At 42.0% G+C, this 25,103-nt stretch overlaps 1 protein-coding gene across 1 annotated transcript in view; it reads left to right on the top strand.

Moving 5' to 3' along the window:
* The first annotated feature begins 24,075 nt into the window (after nucleotides 1-24,075).
* rptor (regulatory associated protein of MTOR, complex 1) overlaps nucleotides 24,076-25,103 on the top strand; it is a 201,080-nt gene continuing 200,052 nt past the window's right edge. The window contains exon 1 of the mRNA XM_069676908.1: nucleotides 24,076-24,475. The gene's annotated coding sequence lies outside the window, so the exon portion shown is untranslated. The remainder of the gene's footprint in view (nucleotides 24,476-25,103) is intronic.

Raw genomic sequence — 25,103 nt, 5'->3', positions numbered from 1 at the left:
ATGGGATCTGATTGGAGATTGGATGGAGCCTTGCCATCAGTATGTGAATGTGTGTGTGAATGGGTAAATGTGACATGTGGTGGATAAGCGCTTTGAGTGGTCCGAAGACCAGAAAAGTACAGTTAATTTACCATGTCCGCTTAGGGCTTCCGTATACATCTAATAGAGGAAAAGTATTGGAATCTGTTACACATATAAAAGCACTTCTAAAATCTCCATGAAAAATAAAAGTCAAGCAGTCTTTTTAACACCAGTTAGTGTTATAAAGTAAGTCATGTCAGTATGAAAGTTAAAATTCATTTCAAACAATAAGAAGGCCCAGTTATGGTTTATTTTCCTGTGCCTTCTTGTTACACGAACCTTCATATCAGTAAAACGTAGTGGATTTCTCTTCTGAAGGTTTATGCTCTGTGAGATTCAGTCTCTGTCACACAGTTGAGCATCCAGCACATTGTCTTTTTCTACCTCTGCCAGTAACAGTCGGCCATATTTTCAGTCATCAACCACTGCACCATTTGTCCCACAATGGAGTCGTTATATAAAAGTCACAGGTTTCCTGCCAACTGAAGAGCTCCGGCCCGCTCTGAGACAAATGACTTCTCCCTCCCTGTCGCATCAGTGTGGCAGAGCGCTGTGTAAAACTGAGCCATCAAACAGAACCCTGGAAACAAATGTGCAGCCACACATTTTCTAACATGTCTTTAATTTTGCTCCGTTGCATTTCAAGATGGGTTTTTAGGCTTGTGCATGACTTGAAGTGAGCCACTGGCTAAGATGGGATGGAAATTGACCCAGCAGTCCTCCTTCATTTGTTTAATTATCGATCCAGCATGTTGTAATCAGCAAGGTGCCAGGCTGAAGGCGAGAAACAGCAGATGTAACAGATGGTTAATGGCAGGGTCTAATTGCCAGGGTCCGAGACAGGCATGTAACAAATCCTTATCTCAGCACATGCACATTAAAGACTGAGCAATACTTGCCATTAACGCTTATAGTCTGAACGGCTGCAGATCAACAATTAACATTTCATTCGTTATCACAGTGATACAAAGCTCGTATACCAAATGGGAGCAAATGAAGAAGCTTTTGATGTGCAGGATTTAATACTAATGATCAGGCTGAGCAGTGCTCCCCTTCTGAGACACAGTCCACCTACCGCCTCATACTGTACATCTATTCAATATTCATCTCCTATCCCACCCATAAAAAGTGCTGCAGCAGCATATGTTCAGCCATGTTTTCTCTCACTCTCACCATGTGCCTGCCTCTTATTCTGCTGTTACACAGAGAAACATTGCATTACATGTCAGTTAGCCTGAGCTGAGATTTCCAGGGTGTAAAGGGTGTGATCTTACATTGTGTCGTTTTTAAAGTATCACAGACGAGGATTCCCAGTATGGTTTATTCTGGTGATGGACAAATAAGGCAATCACTGGAATGTTCTCAAACCTGCATTCAGGATGATACACTCATGTTTCTATCACCCATACAAGCAGCTTGGCAAGTGGCTAACTTAGCTAGCAACGCAGCATACATGCTAATGTTAATGCTAACTTTTCTAGTCTTCCGACCACTACGACACCACATGTCACATTCACCCTTTCACACATACATTCACACACTGATGGCAAAGGCCAATCTCCAATCAGGATCTATACACATTGATAGGTGATGGATACATCTTCGGGAGCAATTTGGGGTTCCGTGTCTTACCCAGGCTGCATGGTGGTGCAGTGGTTGGTGCTGTTGCCTCACAGCTAGAAGGTCACTGGTCAAACTGGCAAAGTTGGCCTTTCTGTGCGGAGTTTGCATGTTCTTCCCGTGCATGTGTGGGTTCTCTCCGGGGTCTCCGGCTTCCTCCCACAGTCCAAAGACATGCTTGTTAGTCTAATTGTTGACTCTAAAATTGCCCGTAGGTGTGGGTGTGAGTGTGAAAGGTTGCCTGTCTCTATGTGTCAGCCCTGTGATTGACTGGCGACCAGTCCAGGGTGTACCCTGCCTTTTGCCCAATGACGGCTGTGATAGGCTTCAGCTCCCCTGCTACTCTGCACAGGATAAGCAGTATAGATAATGGATGGATGGATGTCTTACCCAAGGACACTTTGACATGTGATTGTAGCAGTCAGGGATTGAACCCCCAACCTTCCGATTGAGGACGACCGACTCTTCCACTGAGCCACAGCTGCCCGTTTTGAACAATGTTGGCTAGTCCACTTTTATCCATGTAGCTACAACTTTACTCCACTACTTTTTTAATCTCTACTCGTCTGTTTGGTTTTTTGTCTTAACAGGTAATTTACAATGTTTTTGTCATGTTTGTTATTCCCTCATGGATACAACAAGGAATTGTCTTATGTTTCATTGTCCCATCCATCCATCATCTATACTGCCTATCCTGTTAAGTGTTGCATGGGAGAGGGCCGGGGTACAGCCTGGACATGTTGCCAGTCAATCACAGACCTGAAGTATACAGACAGACAATCATTCACACCTAAGATCAGTTTTAGAGTGACCAGTTCTACTGATTGGACACCAGAAGCCAGCGCTTCTGGAGAGAACCCACACAGGCACAGGGCAAGCGTGCAAACTGCTTAACTGGAATTTTTACCACAAACTTGACAAAGTTGATATCTGTCTTTATGTTGGAAAGGCAGCATGCAAAGATGCAAACATGAAAATATTAAATAATTGCTGTCAAATGCTATAACAAGCTTGTTTTTATAATGTATGGAGAAGAAGGTGCAGATATTCGTGAGTTAAAACTTGTGAGAAAAAGAGATACTCAGGTAAAGTACACAAACCTGAAACGCTTCTGTGAGGAACTTTCAGTTTGTGTTGACCTTGGCGACCCCTGTGGACAAAGCCGTACCCCTTATCTCTTTGCAGATCGTGTCCTCTACATATGTAAGTGTTTTCCTGACGTGCTTAAACTGTCAAACACAGAGGCATCAGTGTCTGTTTCATAACCAGTTTAAAACTCCCCACAGCAGGTCTAAGTACAGTAAGGTTTGTATTGTGTAACTTCCCATCTCTGGTTGATAGTTTGCCTCCAGCTGTTGGCATATTCTTTTTCTCAAATGTTTAGCTCTAAAATCACACACACTCTCGCGCCGAGCAATTCCCAGTTTCTCTCCAGTTCTCAGAGCACAGGGTCTGATCCACGCATGCCTGAGCCGGCAGGCCGTGCTGGACTCCAGGGGCTGGTGTGGTAAAGGGCTGAAATCCATAATGATCAGTCTCTCAGGCTCACTGAATAATGCAAAGCTTTATAATAGAACCCACTCTCTAATGGCAGAGATAGATAAGAACAATTTCACACACTGGCAGCAAACTGCTTGCTTATTTATCCGGCATCTGCAGGAGCAGAGAGAGATGATGGAGGGGGGGGGTCTGACTGTTCTGCACAAACAAAGCTGGAGAGAAAGAAGGGTTGTTGTAAGTGCAGGCTGTTTTTTAGAACACTATTTTATATTCATTACTGTACCACATTCATCAAGTCTATCCTGCTTTCTTTGATCAGAATCCCCTGTTATTCTCCTCTACAGCTCAAAGGACTGCAGATCTAATTGTTAAACCTATTGACTTGCTCTCTTTGTTTGCTCTGTCCAGGTTTTCCTCCAAAGTAAGCTTTACTTTCCCTCCGTACACTCTCCACTGCTTCACTTCTGACTGCTGAAAATAAAGATGCGCTGCCAGGTAAGTGAAGCCTCAGAACAGCAGCTCCCCCCGTCTCTGCTGCACTGACGTCTCCATTTCAGCCTTCCCACAGAGAAGGAGATGAAGGGGGAGTCAGGAGGGGGAGTCCTATGGGACGAGTGCATGGTGAGGCAGTCTGCTGCTGTGCATGTACTCCCACTGGGAGGAGAGGAGGAGTGAAGAAGAGCAGATCAAGATAAAGGACTTCATCCATTCATACATGCACACAGTCAGTCTTCAGTTATCGGCAGAAGTTTCAAGACATGTACAAACACAGTGACCTTAAACTTTATAATCAATGGTTCATAATTTCTCAAACTGGAACATTATTTTATTGATGTCCAGCCACACTGGAGTCATTCACTAACTTATTTCCCTCTTATTAAAACCCAAAGCGACATAAACAAATACTGGTGGCATTATGCCTTCCACTCGGCGCTAAGCTAACCTCATCATAATTCTCCAAAGCCTGCACATTAACGCTTTTGCTTCGACAGCGCTGTTCATCAAGCCGCTTGTGTCGGCCTTGTTGGACTCCCTCCAGAAGCAACATTTGCCCCATTAGGCCTTTGGCACAACAAGGTTCTGGCCAAAATGTGTCCAGAAGAGGAAGTGGGTTTAGTCTGTCATCAGAAATATTGAAGATGATTCTGTTTTTCAGAAAGCCTGAGTGAAAGATAAAGGAGATGATTCAGTCGCTGGATTCTCTCGTGTTTCCTGTGCTGTGTGGTTTTGGGAAGAGGAGTGACAGCATGGCATGCTCACATATATATAATGGAATTAAACTAAATCAGGTTTAATGATTTTAAAAGCCTCATATGCTTTGAACTGATATCGGTACCCATCGCCAGGGTCTAAAATAAGCCCCCGCCACTCTCCAAATGCGGGTAAAAATCAAATTTGACGACTAAGATAAATAAGGTCGGGTGCCAGGGGCGGGTGCTCCCATCACTACAAAACATATTTTAAGTTGTTGATGAAGTTTTGTTTTGCAACGACTCTGCATGTCGCAAATGCGTGTCCGTGAATAATTGTAACGCAATCCTTTAATCGACCCTCCCTGACCACCATTGCCCTCACGCTTCTGTTATTGAGCTCGCGTAGCAGGGCTCTAGTGCGTCAACAATCTGTAAAGTATGAGTTTACACTTTAACTGGTCGCACCAATGCTGCGCTTAGCAGGTTACTGACAGAGCAGCTGTTAGAAACGTGAACTAGACGTAGGCAGACCGTGGGCTTCCTCTGCTTACTGGTATTCCTCCTTTGGACGGTCACACAGCCACCCCGACAACCCCGTGTTGTCGCGCGGCTCTACGGGGGCTGCCAAACGGGCAACTGATGCTACATTAGCTGCCCGCACCGACTTATGGGGACTTGCAAGCTACAGCAGCTAATTATTGAGTTTCCATGGTGTGGAGAGTTGCATTTCCACTTCACTTAGCCTCGCCATCACTGCATCTAAACTACAGTATTTACTTGTACCACTGTCACAACGCGAGGCAGAGGAGAAGCTAAACACCTGAGACACCAAGCAGGAGGCAGCAGAGGCTATCGCTAACAGCTGAGCTACAGTACAGTCACTAGCAGAACTGTGGAGCTTTTAAATCACTGATGCAAGAGTGCTTGATCAGAGTCATTGTGTCAGTGGATTAATTAGCTGCACTAATGAAAAGTTTATTTTGTGGCAGTGATGAAATGGGTACTCAAGAAAAAGAGTTATATCAGAGTGTATTAATACTCAAGCAAAGTACATTACCTCAATATTACACTGCTACTATACGTTCAGTACTAAAGTAAATGTTTCTTTTAAGCACTGTTTATTACTGACATTATATCTAAGAGTTTTTTTATGGCCAGTTAGAAAATATTCTGGCTGGTAACATTTTTTGCTTACCGGCCAATGGCAGGTAGACCAGTTAGTTAGTTAAAGTTAATTTTGGACCCTGCCCATCGCTATCATCTGACGACAATACAGCCTCTCGGTCTGAACGTTTCGGTTATTCTGATGTAGCCAGCGATTAATGTTAAAGGACTTCCAGCCTAGAATTCCTTTTTGTACGCTGCATTGTTTATAGTCCAGTTAGCACCTGTTCATCTGTTCCTGGTGAGTATCAGATTCACTGTCAACAGTCAGTTACACAGAGGCTGCACTCTGGCTTACTTCAGCGGTATGAACCCGAAAAAGAAGCAGATTTTCTTGTGACGGACTTTAATTAACGGCTCTTAAAAGTTTGCTGAAAAAACATCATGATGCAGATTGTATAAAGTAGAAGTGAAGCTTTGTCAGGTCTGTCCTCAAGAGGAGAAGAAAACTACTTTTACTAAGCCTGTTTGCGGAGGTCGATCGGTCATTTCTGATGCATTCCAGGAAGTCGGGAAATCTAAACGCTGATTGGCTTTCACAACACAGCAGATTTGTCACTCAAGTTGAAATGTTGGTCTGGAGCAGATTGTTTGTTGCACTTACAGGTATTTATTTAGAGAGATAATAAAAAAACTAAATCGTCATCAGATACCCGCTGATGGGAGCCAGGCTGGCAGATTGTGTTCCGCCTGCTTTTGCTCAACACACAAACTGTTTGTGTTGCATACACCCAGGCCTGCTGATACTACAAACACACTACAAACAGAAACCAGATCAGTCCTCAGCAAAGATAAGCAAGTTACAAGTAATAACATCTATTTAGATACATTAACATTGATAGCAAAGCAAATTCTCACCTTACATAACTCACCAAAGTTTTATCATTTCTATTTTTCTGATTTGGAAACAGAACTGGATCATATTTGCCTTCCGAGATCTGTCGCAAACCAAACAGCATCCTGTCTGGGCTCATAACATGACCCAGATGGGCACATATCTTGTTTGATTACACAGCCTTCTCCCGGAGCTGTGTCTTCATTTACTTTGCTGCCACTTCCAGCTTCTTGAGCCTGACCAGTGCCCAGTGTGATGACCTGTTAGCTGGGTCAGGCTTACAAGGATTCCTACACACACACACTGATGAGGGGCAGCTTCACTGTTTCTGGCATGTCACACAGCAGCTGCAATCTATACTAGAGCAGTATCTGACATGAACAGATTTTATTGTGATTTAATTCTGTCAATGGAATTACAAAAGATAAACATTTGTGAAAGGCTTTGTCAGGTCTCTTCCCCAGATGAGAACAACTTTTCAAATGTTTTTTTTTTGAGCGGGGTTCAAACAACCTTTCTGATGAAACCTCAGGACATGCAGAGAATCTCAATGCTGATAGGCTTTTGTGTCACCATCATGTGAACCACCTCTCCACCTTTACCTGATTAATCTGAGTGAGTATGGTAAGAGTTTTTTAAGAGGATTAGGAAGGCTTCATTCGGCTGCCTTCCTGATCTGTCTGTAGGAAGTCGGTAACTACTACATGCCTTTTTCTTGACAAATTGAATTTTTTTACGAATCACAATTTTTTGACATACTCTCTTGTCTACAGTCCTTCCTGTCTTCTTCCCTATCTGCTTTCACACCTTTTTGCACCTGGCTGGTCATTAAAGTGGGCCTGACTGATGGATAGCCTGAATGGAAAGGTAACACACCATTCCCCATTTCCACAATTTAAAAGTAGGTGTCAGACACTGTAACACAATCCTACAGACATCTCATATGAAGCATACTGACGCCCTGATTTCTCACTGACTATTTAGTTTTATTAGTGCAGATAAACTCCCTGTGGTTTGATGTCTTTTATTCTCTGTTTACATCCACGCTCTGCAGAACAGGATTTACAGAACCCTGTGCAATGTTTCATTTTATTGCAAAGATGGATTTTTTTTAGAATAAAAGATTAATGTAGCATTTACAGCAGCACCATATAAGGTCTCACAGCCTTAGTGTATGTGAGGCAGGCTTGCAACATTATCACAACACTTTGTATTTTGCTTCTGAAAAGGTCACTTTTAGCTGCTCTTGAAAATGTCAGTGCAGACTATTAGAGGCTCCAAAACACACACACACATATACACTCTTAAATCTGAGCTGTTTTAGTTGTACTAAAACATCCAAACAGAACTAAACATTAAGCCTTCTAAAATTTTATACAGTGCTATAATGGGGCAACAGTTCCCTCGCAGCCCGCGGTCTTAAAGACAAGCTGAAGCACTTAGCGTTTAGTGGCGGAGCGAGGCCGTGGCTCTGTGGGAGCAGGTGTGTTTTAGGACTCAATAATGCTGAGAAGATGAAGCCCTGTAAAGCAGAGGGGTCTGGAGTGGAAGAGAGTAATAGATAGAGCGAGCTCTCTGCACATCCCCTCTCAATTACATCAAGTGACCAGAGCGTCCTTGTAAAATACAACTCTCTCAGCCGCGGCCTCCTTTGTGCCGGCTTATTTCTCCCAAAAGGAGATTAAATTTTGGCTGAGGTGGAAGTGAACTTGTTTTACAGTGAGCAAATAAAGTTGAGGACATTTTATCAACGCATGAGGTTTGACGATTTGCAAGTGATCAGAACAAAATCTGTTCTTCTGTCCTAAGTGCTAAGTGCTTCGAAAATCTGTCAGAAAACCCCACAGAGAAGTGAAAAAAAGATCTGTTTTTTTAAAGAGAATAAATATCGATACAGTGTAGGCAACAAAAGGCAAACAAAAAAGCATTTTTAAAGGTATAAAAATATAGTTAAAACAATAAATAATGTACCACAGCACTTTTTAGAGTCGTGTTTATGCCTTATTGGTTATTAATGCCTTTTTGTAAATGTGTCTCTTTTTCAGGTGTTAGGTGAGGAAGAGGAACATTTCATTATGTAGATGTTGTGCGAGATGTCACATTATCCACAGTTAATTAAAGCACAGAGTCATCATCATTCACATTTGTTTTGTGCGCATTTTTAAAAGGTCTACATTATTTATAATGTTGGAGCAAAGCTTCGAGATCTCACTGTTGTACCATGCAGTTAATTTATACACCAGATGAGGAGCAGCGATGAACTGCACATCAATTATACAGACGCAAAGTGTTTCCTGGAGTGTGTCTGCGTCATCTGTAGGCACATTTAGGCTCACAAACCCATCGCTTTATAGCCAGGATGTCATTTAATTTTCAATGCTAATAAAGTGAGATCTCTATGCTGTTGCTTTTCACTGGAATATCTCCTTTAGGAATTATTTAATATAACATTTTTACCATTATGTGCCCATTCTACTTACATTTTCTCACATTTTACACTCGAGTGCTGCATGTCCTGTCAGATCTCTCAGATATATTTTCTGCATGTCTGAGCATTTAAGACCTTGAGTGCTGACAAGCGAGACAGTGTAATCTGAATTTCAGAAGCATGTCCTTTAAATATTGCCTTTATCATGTACCTTTGATGTTTCACGCGAGGCCACTTGACACTTTTTACAAGGCGCTCACTCTGAAGACGGACTCAGCTGACTCTGTCTGCTTTGTAGCACTCAGGGCTCATTAATCTTTACTGTTGTCAAGCAGAAATCACTCCACCACTATTTAATGTCACTCAGCTATGTTGGAGCTGTTCATCTTGGCATCTATGCGTTAGTACTGAAGCCCTAAATGGACATGCATCCGTACATTTTTTTTTGACTCCATTTTAACAACGCTACACCACCATAGCCTCAGATGATCATAGCTTGTATCCACAGAGCTGCATAAGCACAAAACAAACATAGAAACAGGCTTAACTTACTTCATTAGTGTGGGTAATGGCAGCATGGCATATCCTGCCATGTCCCACCGTGACCAGCCTGTTGATTTGTTTTCTAGATAGCAGGAAAATTATGTTGTTATGAAAATCAGCTTTGTTATCTTGAGATAATGAGATAAATGAATCCATTATAAAGGGAAAACCAGCTTTGTAATTCCAAGATAACAACTGAAATGATCAAATCCCTGAAATCCTGGAAAAACCAGAGTTGCTATCTCGAGATAATGAAATAAATAAGTCGACATCTCGGAATTTACTCGTTATTAGGGGAAAACTGAGTAAATAAAATGTGTGGATGCATGTCCGCTTCCATACATTAGCTATATATCTTTAGCTGTAAACTAGTTACCTCTGTCATTTTAAATGAGGGTTAAACATTTGGTCAATGTCAAATCGTCAGTGAATATAAAACAACCTGTCTTTTATTTAAAGTTATTTCTATTAAACTGGGCTCAACAGTCGATTGTAAAACAGCCAATCTTCTCTTCAGACGGCCTGCACGACTCAGAAAACCTTCTGTGATATTGTCTCCATCTCACTTGAAGGTAAAGAGAGAAATGCATTAGCTTTGTGAGGGCATAGAGGTTAATAGAGTTGTATTAGTTGAGTATGGGAGGCAGCATGTGATGCACAAACTAATGTCTCATTTTCAGAGCGACTAGGCGGTGGTGTAAAAACCACACGTGGCGACTGTCTGCTGGAAAGTCTATTTATATAAAACTAATGACGTTTTGAATGAAATGTAATGCAAGCCTGTATTATATTGCTGCTGAGTAACATATGATATGTTGCAGAAGGTATCAGCGTAATGTTCACTTTCAACATATTTCATTTGTTTTCTACCAAATAAATCCAATACAATATCTGCTAATAATGTCTACAGCATAATGAATCCTTTTTTGTGAAATGTAGAAGCTCACATCACATGGTCAGGATGTGAACCCTACTCTCTGTAATCCACCCTAACCTTATCCCTGTGACTCAGAAGCAGTATACAAACATCACGCTTAGTTCATACATGTTAAAATGTTCTCAATAAATGTGCCTTCAGAATTAATCCCGGCAGCCATTACTAGTCTAGGAAGTACTGCTTCTAGATACTTCCAAGGAGTCTCAAAGATGTGACAGTTTGCCACCAAAATCCCTGAAATTCTTTCCATGTAAAATATTTCACATATCATTTTTAACCTGTCTTTGAAGTAGGATTAGGAATTATGTTATAATGTATTATAAAGAGTTTTTTTTATTTGTATTATCGAACGCTTGTACTGCAGCCAAGTGTGCAGAGCCTTCCTCTCATTAATCTTTTGGTTGTCTTGCACCTTAGCATTTGTTCTTACCTGCAGTTGTCATCTGGAAAAGAACCCTATGAATCTTCTGCTAAACAAAAACAAACAAAACAACAAAATCATGAGATGACTCTCTTGTCATTTTGATGATTTGGTGTCGGCCTCACCGTGACGAAACTGAATGTGTTTCGATAGCTGGAGCTCAATTGCTGTTAGGACAGTGTGTTTTGTCATAGTGACAGTTAGCCCCAGTAAACTGGAAGAAGCTTGAAGTTTGGAGGAGGGAAATGCCTCACTAGCACCCTCATGACATGAAATGCTGACCTATCTATCCATCTATCTATCTATCTATCTATCTATCTATCTATCTATCTATCTATCTATCTATCTATCTATCTGTCTTCTCTTGATGTTCAGCTGTAATTACCTTCTGTAGGGTTTTCTTACATGCATTTTGTTCAGATGATGACTCATTTCTTCCTGCCCTTTCATATAACAAACCAACAAAAGGAAAAATACCCCATCTCTGTCAGCTGAAGTGGTCTGCACTGGTTTGCTCTCTGACCCAGGTACTCCACCTCGCCCACACCTCTCAGTGTGTTTGGGAGGTGAGCAGCAGCTGCTGTTCACTGTTATGGAAAATGCTCTCCATGCTTTCGTGTGGGCTTGTTCAGTTAATGAGTGTGAACACGTGGCTCCGGTTCTCTCCAAGGAACAAAGCCTGAGCGCTGGCCTCATCAATGTCCTCTGTTAGAGTGTGTGTGCATGTGCGTGTGTGTGTTTGACAAAATTGCTTTTTCTATGTCTCTGACAAGAGCTGAGCTTGAAGTGTCACAAATCCTTCCAGTGTCTGCTTCCTCAAACACAAAGTGACATTGCCATTATTGAAGACATCTCTTCAAAACTCAAGCTCAGGGTCAATCACCCCTTATCTCCTTTTCTGTTGATAAAAAAAGCAGAGCAAAAATTCTGCCTAACAGTACTGTCAACACATTCTCCACCACCATTTTGTCAGATATGACAGCTTGGTCTGTGTCTCTGTGTATGACGTTCTAGGTACAACTCCAGCAGCAGTTGTCATGTGCAGGTCTGTGGGGTCAGTTTAGCTTCATACAACGTGTGGTTAGACTTTCAAAATAAAGCTGTAAAGTTAGCAATAATGAAAAAGCTATATCTGGTTAGATTTCAAGCTTGCTGACATGGTCTCTGCCTTAAGCGAAGGAGTATCTCAGGGTCTTGTTCATGAGTGAGGGTAGAATGGATCGTGAGTTTGACAGGCAGATCGGTGCAGCATCAGCACAAATGCGGGCAATTGTACCGGACCGTCGTGGTGAAGAGGGAGCCGAGCGTAAAGGCCCTTCCACCGGAGGGTGTCTGGGCTCAGCCTTAGAGATTGGGTAAGGAGCTTGGACATCTGGAGGGAGCTCAGAGTAGAGCCGCTACTCCTTCGCAGCAAAAGGGGCCATTTGAGGTGTTTCGGGCATCTGATTAGGATCCCTCCTGGGCGCCTTCCTCCGGAGGTTTTCAGGGCACGTCCAACTGGGAGGAGACCCCAGGGAAGACCCAGCGCTCGCTGGAGGGATTATATATCCCGTCTGGCCTGGGAACGCCCCGGAATCCCCCAGGAGGAGCTGGAAAAATTTGGGGAGAGGGACGCATGGGTCACCTTGCTTTGCCTGCTGCCACCGTGACCCGACTCCGGACGAGCGGAAGATAATGGATGGATGGATGAATGGAGCTTGCTGACAAATGTTTCACATGTAATGCCTTATTGATGTAACAATCATAAACAGGTGTTTAACATTACGATGAGGTCACGGTCTGGTTAAGTTTATGCAGCATTGCCAACTACAACAGACCCAGGCTCCATTCATGCAAGCTCCAGGTATTGACAACACAGATACTATCTAGCCTACCACATTGCTTCTAATGGCCCCCACAAGTCAAACTTGTAGTTAGATGGGCAGCGAGAGCCGGCACATCAAGGGTTAGGGTTAGAACGATAAACTAGAGGAAAGACTTCCAGAAATCACCAAAGAGAAGTCTTGAATTTTGACATGTTGGGCCTCTGCCCAAACTACTGCATTTGATGACTTGGGAGGAAGAACAGGGTGCTGCTGTAAGTAAGGAAGGAAGCAGAGTGTTCATGTAACGCCATGTGAGTAAAATCTCACTTTCCTGTCCCGCTGACTTTGTGGCAGGTGATCCCTCAGTGAGCGTCAGGCACATTCATTTTACTGGAAGGAAGACACACAAAGTAGACACCTACATTCATTCAATTGACTGGGTGTCGTCTGGTCTAATATGAACTCATTGATCAGGGGTAAATGGAGACATGTCTGGAGGATGTGGGCTCCACGCTGCAGGCACGGTCATGTATGAATAGGTACCTGTGTAAGTGGCTATCGATTATCTTGTCAGGAGAAGCTCCCAGCGATTACAGAGGAAAGACAAGAACAAAGAGGTAATTTAAATATCTCTCACAGTTAATTATTGACAGAGCCTTTTGGTAGGTTCTAATCAGAGTGCGCTTGTCAGATAAAGTTATGATTTAAAACATGCAATGTAAGCATTTTGCAGCCTCCTGAACATGCAACATTTTGTTTGTTGCTCAAATCCTCCACAATGGAACAGTACAGTCATCATGTGACACTCTTTATAAATAAGTTTACATCGTCAACTTGAAAAAGTGATGCATCTCATTAGACTCATTACTAGGCTCTCTATGGACTACTCTCAGCAGAGCTTTATTTTTTGGATTTAGTAACAGTTGCATTCTTCTCTCTTTAGGTAGAGCCTTATGCAACACTATAATAAGAACCCATTTTTTCCTCCCCCAAATGTAACAGCCCTTATGGCTGATTCCAAGGCCTAAACTAAACTATGGATATCCTATAATTTGTTGAAATGTGTTTAAAAGATTGCTTGATTTCTCAGGGGAGGATGCATGGTAAATAAATCCTAAGTAGTGGAGGTTATTTTATTCATACACCAATGCATTTATTTTGTTTTCAGTGACCGTCCAGAGAAAGTAATCCTTGTTTTTTTTATCATGGTTGTTCTCTTAATGTTTCACAAAATGTTTGATTGTCTCTTTCATATCTCTGTTATATATATGCTGCAACACACAACAAGAGACCGCAGTTAGCTTGGTGCAGGTATTTTGTGTCAAAACATTTGTTGGTTCTCCTTCTTTTTGTTTTTGCTCCACTTCTCTTCTTTCCAGATTCAGCATCAGTTGTCCTGTTTGCTCAGGCACCAGTTTGAACTTGAAGTTTGCTAGTGTGTGAAGACTCAGTCACCATGACTTCAAATATCACAAGGGTGAAAGCGTGATATACAGTACCACCTCAACCAATGGAATACTACTACCCTGTGCTCTTCCTTGATGAGGAAGTCACACTGCCAGAAAGCACTGAAACATGTGAAAGACCATCATATGTCTTTCAGCCCACTGCCCCATGAGGTCCTTTGGGTTCTAAATCCACCCCCTCCACAGACAAAGGGGCAAGACTATCTTCTTTACAACCCACGTTGGTCAAATGTAGGGATTTCTTCTGTGGATGATGACGAGAGCAGTTTGAAGTACCAGTCTTTTTTTTTCTTTACATTTTTCCTGCTCTTTATAATGAAGTGTCTGATTTGATTCCTCTCAGTCAACTGGTCAACATCCCACTGCCTTTTAAGTCCTCCATCTGCTGTTGTTGAGTTGGACATGGAGAACACTGAAGAGAAGAGGTACCCAGGTTTTTTTTTTGTTTCCTTCTCTGGCTGACGACACTGATCCAAAGCATGCACATCTTGTACCTCATGAGGTTCCACTACCTCCAAGCCCTCCACCTGTTGAGGTTGTGTTTCTCCAGGGTCATATTCATTAAAAGAAGTAGTCCAAACATTTGGTGTTGACCCTTCTCTTGAAGAGGAAGTAGCCTGTTTGATGACCTAGCCTCTCAGCGTAGAGGCATAGGGCACAATGATGACAAGAAAGATTTACAAACGCTGGTTTCCTTCTCTTGTTAACATTGATCCAAAATCTGAAAGATATGCCTTATGCAGTTCAACTTTAACCAAGCCCTCCCCCTGTTGGTGTTGTGCTTCACAGGGGGCACAATCATGAGCACAAGTATTTAGACATCAAGTTCCTATCCTGTTGGCTCATGAGGCTCCACCACCTCCAGGCGCATCACCTTCTGATACTCAAAATCACATGGGGAACTCTGATAAGAAGGTTTTAAAGACATCCTTCTCTGGATGATGACGTGGTCTGTTTGTCAGCCTCTCAGCATAATAGCTTGTGAGGTTCCATGGCCTCCAAGTCCTCCTGATGGTGTTGCACATCTTTTGAGATACCCTCATGAGAAGAGGTAACCAGATTTGTCCGATGCATTGTTTCCTTCCCTTGATGATGAAGTGCCCAATTTGATACCAGTAGGCTGGCAGAGATTCAACTGCCTCCAAACCATCCACCTGCTGAAGTTGTTTTAGACAATGGGCACACTGACGAAGAAAGACCCAGAGCTGAAAAGCACCGGGTTTCCTTGTTTAAAACATCCAAACATGTTGCTTGTGTAGGTTTCATGACCTCCAAGTCCTCCTTCTAATGAGGCTCTGCTTCATCTGGTAAACGCACACAAAAAGAAGTACCCAGAGCTGAGAGCATTGAGTTTCCTTCTCTGGATGGTGACAATGGAACCCAGCCTGTTGCTTCAGGATGTTCCACCACCTCCGAGTCATCCTCCTGCTGAGGCAATGCTTTATATTGTAGACACTCATGAGAGGAACTTCCCAGATTAAGAGAACAAAGGGCTCCCTTCTCTGGATGATCAAGTACCCTGTTTGTTTGACATCTCCCAAACACCTGGTTGAAGTTCCTCTGGCCCAAGGATCTCCACCTTCCAATCCCTCACCTTCCAGAAGATCTACTCAAATCAAAGGTGTAGAATGAGTAGGGCAGCAGGGAAATGCCCATATCCACATTCCATTGAATTGTCCCAAACCATTTTTTGTGTTGTTAATTTTTTTATGGCCATTTTGGCATTATGATAGAATTGGGAGACTGAGGGTCGGGAGTCGAAACCTGGGGCTCCCTGCCAAAAGGACTACAGCCTCAGCACATGGAGTGCATGCCACCACCAGCTGAGCTAAACCAGCGCTCTCCAAACCACGATTCTGTCCAAAATTTAAATATAATCAAAGTATCTACTAATGCACTCTCAGCCTGAGGAGGACTCTTTCTAACGAGACAGCTGTCACTGTTAACAGGGTCTCCAGGCTGCAATGAATATCATACACCTCACTAATAAACCAGTGTTATAAAGAGTTACTTCAGGCTTCATGATCATCATGACTAGTTTTTGTTTTCGACTGAACCTCAAAGCTCTCTTGGGCGCTCTCTGTGTGGACTATGTTTGCATACTATTAAATGAATAATCAGTGCCCTGGTGTCTTTGCTTACGGTTGGACACTTGCCACGCGCCACATCCCTTAGCAGGAAGTATTACAGACTAATACTTATTGATTATTACTAGACTTAAGACAAGGTTAAACAACATTACTGCTTCAAATACCAGTCACTGGGGTAGAGAGAGGTAATATACTTAAGGATTCAGTCATGATAGTCGTGGAAAAGCATTGACATTTTAACAAGCGTTCTCTAGACCTGGGGATAGTATGCAAAAAGCAAACATCACTGGCTTTTATCTGCAGTGATTTCTGCTTGCACACTCTGATACTTGTATTATCCTCATTTTAATGATACTATTGTGAGAAAGAATGCGTTACGGCATTGGGGGAATTCTGCCCTTAAGCTTATCTGGTCACATAACCTAGCAGAGGTCAGTTACCAGGGAGAAAGATGGCAGGATGGGAAAAAGATTGATTTGTTCCAAGGTACAGGAACACACCCAAGGACGTACAGGAAGTATTGGATCTGCCCTGGCATGTGTGTACAGTAGCTAAGTTACAAACCATGACGTTATTGTCACTAGGAAGGTATAAAAGAAAGCACATACTATGTATGTTTGGGTTTTTTGCATTAAACTCATTCGAATATTTGAATCGTAGTTTAAAAAAATTAATACAATTAAATAAAAAAATTCTAAAAATGTATTCTCTGACCAGTTTTAACATCAGCTCCTGACTACAACTTGCCCTTGCCTGCTATTTCATTTCTGCCTGAACCAGCTATCTCAAGTCAGCTGCAGACACAAAGGCAGCTTTTGCCATGCAGTCAGTGCAGATCCAGGCTCAGCCTGAACTCAAAGCTGCATGTTGTTGTTGATCAGCTGCAGCTCCAGCTCTTCCCTGCAGCTTCGAGAAAACAATTCGATGGCTTTTTAAACCTCAAACTCCTGTAATAACCATTTATATCCCCAACACTGCAGCAATTATTGTTTTACAAATTTCACATAGGGACGTGATAGATTTTGAATTCATATTCTCGTCAACCTTGGGTGTGAATTATGAAGGCTGAGACTTTCACTGGAGCTGCTCAGAGAGTAAATAGTGATCATCAGTATGCGGTGGAGAACAAAGCATTAATCACTGAAGCAGTTTATCAATGTACTGTAAACTTGGCTTGAAAACAACAGGAGATGATGCTGAAGTTTCCACTATGTTCACCTGCCCATTGCGCACCTTTTCTGCCATTTGGTGCTGGGCAGGAAGCCTATAATCAGGGAAACATCGCTAATAGGAGCAGAGACAACTGAACCAAAAACAGTTGCTGATCTTAAAATCTAAACGATGAACTGAAAGATGCTAAAACACTCTGTTAAGCTAATGAGAACAGTAAATGCAGGATAATTCTCTGGGGTCAACAACAGGCCAAGTTCTGAATATTTGAGTCAAATCTGATGGAGTGGATGGAGTAACAGTGTTATATTTACTGGAACATGTCAACCATGTCAAATTGCTGTTGTGTTTTAAACAGATGCTAAACTCACAAAGAAAACTCAAATGAAAACCTGAGGTGTTTGTTTCTTATTCAGGTAATACATTTAATTTTAAAACCTGGGATTTTCTGCATGAAAAAAATGAGGTTGTGACAACACACGACAAAAGAAGTTTTCAAATGACTCAGTTACATCCATCAAATGAAACCTTTGCGGTATAGCAGCAAGGAAACATTATATTTAATCTTACAGTTGGCTACACAATGTATTCCACACTTGTCATTTCATTTTCGCCGCTAATCATGGATAGCAGTATCATTAGTGCCAAGTGCATGGAGTTTAGCTGATTTAATAGCCAGTGAAGACGTGCATGACGTCTCTCCCTCTCTGTGATGTGTACAATCCTGAGCGAGTTCCTCTGAGAGCTGCATAAATCAAAAACTAGCAGGGAAGCAGCTCTTCTGCAATCCCTCACTGTCCGCATGTCAGAGTGTTTTCAAAGTAGCTTGTGCTGTATTAACGTCATGGATGAGGCCTCAGGATGGTGACTCAGTTACGCTATGAGGAGCTAGTGCGTAACAAAGGCTCACTGTTGGCTCAAATTCTAGGCATTAATAAACTGTTCATTACCATATCACCACACACACACACACACACACACACACACACACACACACACACACAAAATGTCTGTTAAGTCACTATCTATCACCGAATGAGGTAACACAATGGCGATTGAGTCTATGGCCCACTGATGAAAGCCTTTGCATTTGCAGTATTACAGACTGGGCATCTGGTGCGATTTTCACAGAAAAAATCACAAGCAGCGCCCAGTTAGTGACGCGTTTTCCATCAGCCAGCAGTGGTTGGTCTGCCAGAGAGGGGAGGTGGAGCTAAGCGGCTGCTTTCTGGTCTCTACAAGTGTTGTGAGTAAACAGTAATCTACTATGGCTGAACAAACAAAGATCGATGACTACAGATACAACTTCAAAAATAAGTGAAAATTCAAAGAAAAAGAAACAAATTGGACGCTCAGATGAAGCAAACAGTCTAAAAAGGAAAGCGTCAGTCAGCGAGGAAAATCAAGAGTTACAACCGTAGCCAAACGTGGACGTCACACATGCAACACTTTCTGGATATCTGGGAAGTGTGCTCCAGCAATTACCGTTTATCACCACAGGTGTCAAAGACAACAATACTGAGATCTTTGAGATTATAACTTTATACTTAGTTGCAGCAGAAACAAGCTGTGAACACAATTTCTGACATAATCACATTTAAAGTTGATATTGCAAACTTGCAGTTGCCTTTTTTTTTACATATCTAGAAAATACAGACTAACCTTATGCTAGCATTTATTTTGAAATGTGTGTGGCCACCTTGCAGCTTTGTTCTTTGATTCCTGACAATTCCTCAGGGAAAAATCTGGCTCTTTAGCTGCTTTAAAGCAGCAGCAAATATGTTTACCAGTTAGTTACTTACTTTGTCTGTTTACCAGTTAGTTACTTACTTTGTCTGTTTGCCACTGAATGTTGAGCGGGAAGTATGCAGGGAGCTGTTAGACCTTTTTCACGGGTAACCTCTGCATCCTGTAACCAAAGAGCGGAGGGAGTGAACCAAAAGAGAAAGACTTATGCGCAGATGGAGCTAGCTATAAAGCTTTTTGCATTGTTTTATTTGAATTTGTGACAATCAAAATATTTATTACATTTAGTGAATCATGATAATTCAAAGAAAATAAGAGTAAGTTGTAATTGTAATTTGTCCTCAACATCCTTTGCTGTCAGGCTTCACACTCATTTGTCAAACAGCAGGAGTTAAAGGTTTGTTTTTCAAGAGTCACTGGGAAAAAAAGCTGCCCCATCTGTGTCCGAGTCAAAATCAAACAAAAGTCTGCATGTACTCACTCAGTCGGTCGTGACATTACTGAGAGACGTTTAATTGCATAATCAACATGTTTACCAGTTCGGTCTTGGTCAACAAAGAGATTTGCTCTGTGGCCTTAATGACTTGAATCAAGCAGGGCACAGTCTGTAATGGGAACAAAGGACACTGCTGCGCTCAGATGACTAACAGCTTTCTTTGGGCTGTCAGCTCATCAGAAAACATGAAAATGCCACACCAGATGGATGGAGCATGAAAATATCCCTCTCAGTGCATTTGCCAGCACAGCAATCATCGCTGAGGCCTCTTGGAGGAGCAATCTGGTGTGCAAGAAACTCATAGGTACATCTGACCAAATTTGTTCCTCTTTCCTCCCTGTCCCAGTGTCCACTGAAGGGGGGGGGGATCCAATCTCTCAGGTGTGATAGAGGTTGGGACCCTGGGATAGCTCTTAGCTAACAGAGGGAGCACAAGGAAGAGAAGATTAGTCTACTTTTTTTCCCGTCATGTGGGGAACGGGGTGACATGGGGCTGGATCCTGGAAGCTGGAGCTGCTCCAAGAGTGAAATCAGACAGAAACAAGAAAGAAAGTCCTGTTTCGGATTGATTGCAACAAGGTTAAAGAAAGAGCAAGAGAGACTGATGGATGGATGGATTCTAGGAAGCGAGTGTTTCATGAGAGGGAGCTTTTAAATCATGTGATCCTCAAATGAGAAGAAGAGAGACCAGATACTCCTCGCAAGAAGGAAGCCTGAAACACTTTGAGCTGTAGGGAAGCATTAAGCCTCTTCTCCTGTATCTCATGAAGATACATATTTCATGTCTCTCATGAATTTATTTTCACTCTCCACTGGCATCAATCAAATTCAGACAGAATTAAAATGTTTTCGGGTTAGATGATGTAAGCTTAAACCCCTAAAAAAAAAATCTATTTCAGACTTTAGAGAGAAGATTATAGTGAGCTTTTTTCTCTCAACCAAAAGAGCTCCACTCTGTCTGCCCAAATCACACGTCCCAAAGCTGTTCTAAGCAGAGTTTGCAGTACATAAAAACACTGCTGCAGTGAGCAATGTTCTGTTCTTCATCAAGGTTGAGAGTGAATATGAATTGTAAATCTATCATGTCCCTAACTGAAATTTGTAAGACAATAATTGCTGCAGAGCGGGCTTTAAATGGTGATCACAGGAGGTTAATGTTTAGACGGACATTAAATTATTTTCTTGGCTGTCGCAAGCAGCAGGGAGAGGCTCTGGATGCCAGAAGCTGCAGTTGGGGCTGGAGCTGACTGTGATAGCTGGTCTATAAGCTGATGGAATATGCTAACAAACTGCTCGTAGGCAATGTCGGTGCCTACAGGAGGACGCTGACCTATGAGCTGATTTTGAAGTTTAATATGGAGGTTGGGTAAAAAGGCTGCTACAAAAAAGTTACACAAAGCAGTTTATTCCTAAAAATGTAATACAAAGTTAAAGGTGGGGGCTGCACCTTATAGACTTAGGATGGAGGTTGAAGCTGCTCAAGAATAAAATGGCTGGAGATGCAGGTGACTGCAGGTGTCAACGTGGGCTGAGGATGGAGCTGCACGAGCAGGCTGAGGTCTGGGTTGCAGTTTGATGACTTGACCTGCATGCAGAAATGTAGGAGTATGTGGCTGGCTGTCAGCAAGGTTGCACAAAGCAAATGTCATCACATACTGTTAAATCAAACAAGTACAATTACACTCAAGAGGTCAAGGTTTGTTTTTCTATGTTATCCGATGTTTTTATGTCAGCTTACAGGCAGTAGTTGCAGGTGGAAGATGGGGCTAGCTGTTACTGGTTTTAGGCTGTGGAAGCAGCTGGGCATCAGAGGCTGAGGTCTAAGGGTGGATTTGGAAGGAGCAGGGGGAGGATGGTAGCTGGCTGGTGTGTGGCTGCATTTGCTTGAAGAGGCTGCAGGCTGCAAGCGGACCTGCACCGGTACTGATGTACTTTTAAATAATTTAGAGGAAAACACAACAAATTTTTGAGCAACATGTCAAAGTAATATCATCACATTCCAGATTTTCATTAAGTGGCTGGACCTGCATACCCTTCGAGGAGGCTCTAGTTAGAAGGTTGGGTTGTGTTTGGCTTTCTTAAAAATAAGGCTTCAGCTGGATGCTGGTACTGTGGTGCTGGGAAAGCAACAGCAGTAAAATAGCATATTCAACGTATCATGTTGAACTGTATGTTAAAGATGCACTCAGTTAATAAATGTTAGACTACTGAGCATGTGCCTGTTACAGCAATAATTGGATCTGCACTGGCTTTGAGGCAATGTACCAGAGTCGGTCTGTTAGAGGCCCAAGGCAGAGGAAGAGGCTGCATGAAGAGTCCTACATGCCGTCTCTGAGACCTCCCCTGGCTGGCGGAGACTGAACTCTTATCTTGAGGTTGGAGGCAATGGCTGGATCTACACAATAAAATGATATAACAATATATTTTAATGTATTTGTGTTTCACCATTCTGCTACCATACATCATATTTGCACAGGTATTTACCTTAGCATACATATTTATACATGTGTGTTTGGTCAAAAATAACAAAATGAAACACATCTGAGGTATTTTCATAAGGGAAATGCCTGGAAATGGCTGGTTGGTTCCAACAGCTGGAGATAGAAGCTAAAGTTGATGTTTTTCAGATGCTGAGGTAAAGGTTGCAGCGAGCAATGGGGGCTGGTTCTCGAGGTATCTTTTTGAATGCTGATGCTACAGGTTGAGGCAAAGACTGAGCTGGAAGCTTTAATAGCTACTGCAGGCAGTGGCTGGGAGTGAGTGGATAGAGAGTGGTGGTCAGAGACTTCAGGTGCAGCTCGGAGCTAAAACTGGAGGCTTGTGCCACAGGTGTCTTTTAGTTGTAGTTGAGTAATATTCTAAGGTTTAAGCTGAGGCTGAAGAATGTGACTTCATCACTCCCTTTGTTATTATTATTTTTTTTACCAAGTACATATCTAAGTGTGTGTCAAATGTAAATATTTGTGCAAATATGCAGTATGGTGAGTGGTTTGGTGACAGCATGGTATAACACATACAAAACCACAAATGCATTCACATATGCTGTAATATAATTTGTCTGGATACTATCCTTCTGTTCAAATGTAATTAAAAAACGTTTCAGAAAAATTTCAGGTCTTACAAAATAATTGTGAAAAATGTTATTTTAAATCGAAATGTGTGTATGTTAAAATTACATATAAGAGTGAGTCACAAAAACATTTACCTCTAACAAATGTAAATAGATGAAAATGGTCAATTGCTATCCATATTAGGAGCCTGTATTGTATGTGCGGTTTTGCGTATAGGTTGTAGCCTATTTGTGTTTATATCAGAGTTATTATAGTTTTGACATTTTTATTATTTTTTATTTTTTATTAAGTCTTTCATTTTGTTTTTGGATTTCAGTTTAGTTTTAGTTAGTTTTACGAGTTCATTAGTATTTTTATTTTGAGGAATTGACTACTTTTAGTTTACTTTTTATTTTTTTATAGTTTTCGTGTTAGTTTTCATTTTTCAGGTATTAAGAAAAAAGCCTTGATTTAACAAAGCTGAAAAGGGCAGGATGAAAGAATGTATGACATCACATTTGATTTTCATGAGGCCTTTTTATTAAGCCAGTGTCTCTGAGAAGTCAAACAGAGCAGGACAAAGTGGTATAGCAACCACAGTATGAAAACTAAAACTACGCTGATTTTACCTGCAATTCTATTTAGTTTTAGTTCGTGTTGCATTGTTCACTGTAGTTTTTATTTAGTTTTAGTTTTTTTGAAAATTGTAGTCTTTATTTTTGTTTCAGTTAACTCAATTATTTTTTAGTTTAGTTTAGTTTCATTAGTTGTAGTTTTATTCTTAGTTTTCATTAACCAAATATGATTTCTTAACCTGGAAAACCTGATCCAATTTGCAAATATTTAAACATGTGTATAAAATATTTCATGGTCTGGCCCCCCTCCCGCTCAAAGAATTCATTAAACAAAATCAAAAGTCATTCACCAGAGCTGCTATCAGATGCGATTGTAAAATACAGCATCATAAAAGTACCTTTGGACAATCAGCCTTTTCCTATCAAGCAGCACACCTGGAACACTATACCCACAAATCTAAGGAACATTACATCTTTCAACTCTTTCTGTAAAACAGTGGCTGCTGGACAACCAAACATGTGCTCATAATCTGGAGTAGTAGTTAAGTAATTGTGAGGTCAAGAGTTGTGATGTGTTACTTACGATACATATATTGTGTTTCGTGTTTTGCGCGTTTCTTTTATTGTCTTATGTGTTTTTAAAAAAATGTATTATAATTTTCTTTTAGAAGCCATCAACCTGCCAGGGGATGTTAATTAGCCTGTATGGCTCAAACTGGCATATTTACATGATGTATTCAAGTGCCTATGTTGATGAATGTGCATTACCCCGTTTCTAAATAAACTCAAACTCAAACAAGTACAGCGTTTAAGGTCAAATATAGTGGCACACACATGTGTGTTTATATTTTGGTGTATGACACTAACAGCGGTGACGTTTCATGACAGCCTCGCCGCCCCAACAGTGCATTCTGGGTCCAACCCAAGATGGCTGCGCCCTTGCAGAAGTGCTGAAGAAGTGCCTCTCCGGAGAAATTCTCGGGATTTTGTGTGATTTCCGCGAAAACCGTCGCACCAAATCAGCTACCAGGGTCGCTGGTTTGTAGAAGAGGACCATACGACCCCAGTCATCGATAAGCGTGGTCGGAGCTTCGTGTGGCTGTGGCAGACTGTCCGTGTGAAGATGGGCCTCGTCTCCAGCCCCTTCCCATAGCGAAGAGCCGTGGGGAGAGGAGCCGCAGATTCCCATGCAAAGACGCACCCGTACAACTTGGATTTGACGGGTTTGACATACTATACAGGCTGTGGACGCTGCCCTACAATTTTCTGACCAGGATTGTTTGTGCGACCGTATCTGTCATCGTTCGGAGACGGAGAGGTTCCTCAGCCCGGGTTGATAATCCCACCGCACCAAGGTCTGCACGCATCTGCACGCCTCGTTGCCACTACTAGCGCCATTTCTGCACATCTGCTCTGTCTCACTTACCTCTCTGCCCATGCTGTATCGCAAGCAACCTGGAAAAAGCTTTAAATAGCACTGGCCTCTCGTGCAGCTTGACAGCTGACAGCGATATCCAGAGCCAGCCTCAGGGAGAGCTGTCAAATCAGCCGCGCTAGTTTAGCTAGCACTTTGCTAGCTAGCCGGTTTATTTGCTAACTGTCCTGCAGGCTTCTCGCTAGCACACTCCAGCTGTTATGTCAGGTTTTACAAAGGCAGGTCGTGTTAACATGATTTCAAGCGCAAATAACACTTTAAAGAACTAGCTCCTCATCTGTAGCTTGAACGGTGTTCACGTGGCCAGTTTGAGCCCCATAATGACGTTACACAGGTGCTGCTTTGCGTGGGAGTGTAAAAGTAGTTACACAGATAAACAGTTTAAAAGTAGCAATAAAGTTTCTATGTTTACATGAAGGAATGCAGGAAGTTAGTCTGTTAGGTTTAAGTTTTGTTTTGTATTCAACCAGGAGCCTCACAACAGTGCTTTAAACATGACTCATAAGTATCATCACATGAACACAAGGACCTCTTTTGGCTTAAAAAAC

The sequence above is a fragment of the Semicossyphus pulcher genome, unplaced genomic scaffold (genome assembly GCF_022749685.1).
Source record: "Semicossyphus pulcher isolate SPU_LCO1_2020_fin unplaced genomic scaffold, fSemPul1.0.p SCAF_27, whole genome shotgun sequence".
NCBI classification, from domain to species: Eukaryota; Metazoa; Chordata; class Actinopteri; order Labriformes; family Labridae; genus Semicossyphus; species Semicossyphus pulcher.
This window is presented reverse-complemented; position numbering and strand designations above follow the sequence as displayed.